Source organism: Microtus oregoni, unplaced genomic scaffold (assembly GCF_018167655.1).
Source record: "Microtus oregoni isolate MIOR12 unplaced genomic scaffold, Mior012 000113F_001, whole genome shotgun sequence".
NCBI classification, from domain to species: domain Eukaryota; kingdom Metazoa; phylum Chordata; class Mammalia; order Rodentia; family Cricetidae; genus Microtus; species Microtus oregoni.
Genome location: NW_024544740.1, coordinates 29,229 through 33,049, shown reverse-complemented (window position 1 = coordinate 33,049; position 3,821 = coordinate 29,229). Strand labels below are relative to the sequence as shown.

Here is a 3,821-nt window from a genome sequence, read left to right as displayed (position 1 = left end):
TCTCATTTGCAATGTTGAAGCAACCAACTTTGGCAAAGACCTAGAATAACTGACCGACAACTTAAGGAGGTAGGAAAATTTTAAAAACCATCTTATCCTCTCTTGGCAAGATTTAACAATCCTGCTTATCCATTTTTGCATATCATGTATCTTGTCAGTAGTTGAGACACGAACATGTCTTTGCCTAAAGGCCAGTTTTGCCAAGAAGAAAACAAGCTCCAAGTGAAGTAACCAGTGTTTCAACATTCTCTCGGAAATAGAATGATGCTACTAGGAGCAATTGTGTCTCACTTAAACATAACTCAAAGTTATTTAAATGCCATAATCTACAGCTCTTTGAGGTGGTTGAAGATTACCTATATATGAAGAATATAATCTCTACGTATCTAAAGAACCTGATTATTCCACTATAAAAACCATAAATGACTATTGATCTATAATTCTTAATACCTATAAACTTAAAAACTAAGGCTCATATTAGAATATTATACAAGGGGGCTGGAGAGATGGCTCGCTGGTTAAGAGCATTGCCTGTTCTTCCAAAGGTCCTGAGTTCAATTCCCGGCAACCACATGGTGGTTCACAACCATCAGTAAAGAGGTCTGGTGCCCTCTTCTGGCCTGAAGGCATACACACAGACAGAATATTGTATACATAATAAATAAATAAATATTGGAATATTATACAATGAACAACTGAAACAAATGAGGACAATGACTTCAAAATGTAAACAATGTATAAGTATCTTGATTAGAGGTAGAAATGTATGTTTCAATATGACAAATATATATCAATCCATAAAAAGGTTTTTAAGCAGAGGTAGAAGCATGAATGCATACAATGTTCAATATAATTTCACAGTATATTAATATACAATAATCTATACCAATGCAATTTCCTATAAATAATAACTCACAATATTCACTCTATTTACCTACTATTATTATTAGTGTGAGTAAGCTCACACTAATCTATTATCCCATCCATCTTTCCCATTTTTTTTTCAAAGTGATCCCTCAGCCTCTAAAATTTTCTCTCCATCTTGCAACCCTATACCAATTATAATCAACCCCTAAATGATATCCCTAATTCTGAGAACAAACTTTGTTGGGAGAGGAGATGTTGTCTTTTAGAATTACTTCCAGCTATCATGGGGAGGAATTTTCTTTCTATGGGATCCTGTGAAAGTAAAATGATGGTTAAGTTCCAAGATTACTGTCTGGTACAATTGCAAATAGTCTCTGCATATTTGGTAAGGTTTTTCTGAGCTTCCTATTAGGAGGTCTGTCCAGAACATTGTAAAAAGTGCACCATTTCAGCTAACCAAGTTAGAACCATCTTGACTAGCTGGTACTCAAAACGGATCTGGTAGTAGCACTATCATCATCATGACATAATATCAACCAGGTTGAGTTGATGTTCTGGGGCCCCATCTTCTTCCTGGAAATTTCAAAATTCACTGCAGGAAAATTTATTGTTCATTGTGCAAACCTTCAACATTAATTATATAGACATATACAGACAAATATATTCAGTGACATGTACAATAGAGACAAAAATAGATATAAAGAGAAGTAAATTTTTTTCTAAATTCTTTTTTCTTTCTGTCCCATGCTCCTGACATGAGACAGAAACTCTGAATTTTTCTTTTAACATGTTTGGATTTATAGAGGGACAGAGCCAGTGTCCAACTCCAAAGCCAACTCTATATATTCATAAACATTTATCCACCTAGAAAAGGCACCCAAGGTAATGATAGGATAAAAGTGTAGATTATTGAATCTACTCTTAAAAAAAAATCAAAAGGCATATATATGTATGATGAGATAAAATGGTAGATCATTAAAATTAATTTAAAAAGTAACTACTTATTTAAATATTTTACATTGATATAGATATGTATGCTTCCTTTTGATAGTAATTTGATATTATTTTTGTTAAAACATACTGTCTATGATGTTATATTTTTACTCAAGATATTTTACCTAAAACAACAAACTTAAACATGTAGTGAAAATAGTTGCCAGGCAGTGGCGGCGCACGCCTTTAATCCCAGCACTCGGGAGGCAGAGTCAGGCGGATCTCTGTGAGTTTGAGACCAGCCTGGTCTACAAGAGCTAGTTTCAGGACAGGCTCCAAAATCAGAGAGAAAACCCTGTCTCGAAAAAGCAAAAAAAAAAAAAAAAAAAAATTTAGTCCTTGAAAGTTATTATTATTAAAGTACTGCATATTAGTAGTTTGTTACTTATTAAAGTTGAAAGTATAATCATGTTAGGTATATTTTAACATTATACAGAATTTTATTATGCCTGTTGTTCTTCTTCCAGGAACCTTGATGGTGGTGAATAACATCTGTGTTAGCCAACAGAGAAAGCAGTTATCTCAAAATGACCATTAAACTGTTGTTTCTGACCTCTAATTGCTGATCTATCTTCCAACGACAGAAGTCTCATGATATGGATATTCTCTTAGCAAACAAAAGAGATCATTTGTGATGTCCCTCCCGGCCCTAGTACTTTCTTCTGGTCTAGATAAATGCTGCTTCACTGATACCCAATCCCAAACAACCTAGAGAAATGATTTGAAGAACAGTGGGGGAAGCAGGTGGTTGGGGATCCCTGCCTGAGAAGTGGGCCTTTGGGGAGACTGGGAATGAGGATCCTTCAGCTACAGGTTCTGGGACCAGCTGGGGAGTCCCCAGAAGCCAGAAGGAGCACTTCAATGACAGCATCATTGAGGACCCAGAGTAGAAGGTGATCAAAGCTTTAGGGAGTCAGGGAGATAGAGGAAGAGGATGAGAAATTAAAGGAGCTACAAAATGAGGTAGAGAAGCAGATGAATAAGAATACAACCCCAAAATAAGAGTACAACCCCAGACAATGCTGGCTCAGTGATCATCTCTTGAGGAGAGAGATGGAGGCTGATGCCAGTTCCATCTATGTTGGCAATGTGGACTATGGTGCAACAGCAGAAGAGCTGGAAGCTCACTTTCGTGGCTGTGGTTCAGTCAACCATGTTACTAATTTGTCAGTCTGTAACAAATTCAGTGGCCTTGGCAAAGGGTTTGAAGATGTAGAATTCATAGACAAAGGGTCAGTGAGGACTCCTTGGCTTTAGGTGAGTCCCTGTTTAGAGTGAGACAAATCAAGATGATTCTCATCACTACAACAGACAGGGGTTTCCCACAAATCCAATACCATGCCCAGACTACTAATTACAACATCTCCCTGTCTTGATTCTACAGTGGTTTTGACAGCAGGCCCTGGGATCAAGTCTACAAGTGCCAGGCTAGAGTGACATCATGGTATTCCCCTTACTAAAAAAAGTATTGGAAGGAGAGAGGGGGGAAAAAAGAGGAAAGAATGGAAAAAAGAATTTAAAAAGATAGAAAACCAATGATGACCTCGATGGGAAAAAATGTTTTTTAAAAAAGATATACTGGGGGGCTGAGAGATGGCTCAGAGGTTAAGAGCACTGGGCTGCTCTCCCAGAGGATCCAGGTTCAATTCCCAGCAACCACATGGTGGCTCACAACCACCTATGATCTGGTGCCCTCTTCTGGCAGGCAGGCATACATGCAGACAGAACATTGTATACATAATAAATAAATAAATTAATTAATTAAAAGGCCGGGCAATGGTGGTGCATGCCTTTAATCCCAGCACTCGGGAGACAGAGGCAGGCATATCTCTGTGAGTTCAAGACCAGCAGACTGGTCTACAGAGCTAGTTCCAGGACAGGCTCCAAAGCCACAGAGAAACCCTGTCTCAAAAAAAAAAAGACATGAAGATGGACCTAGGAACTCATTTCATGGCAATGAC

General features: G+C 37.8%; 1 pseudogene; it reads left to right on the top strand.

Annotated features, from left to right (window-relative positions):
* The first annotated feature begins 2,630 nt into the window (after positions 1–2,630).
* LOC121443831 lies at positions 2,631–3,320 on the top strand (annotated as a pseudogene).
* Positions 3,321–3,821: the final 501 nt, after the last annotated feature.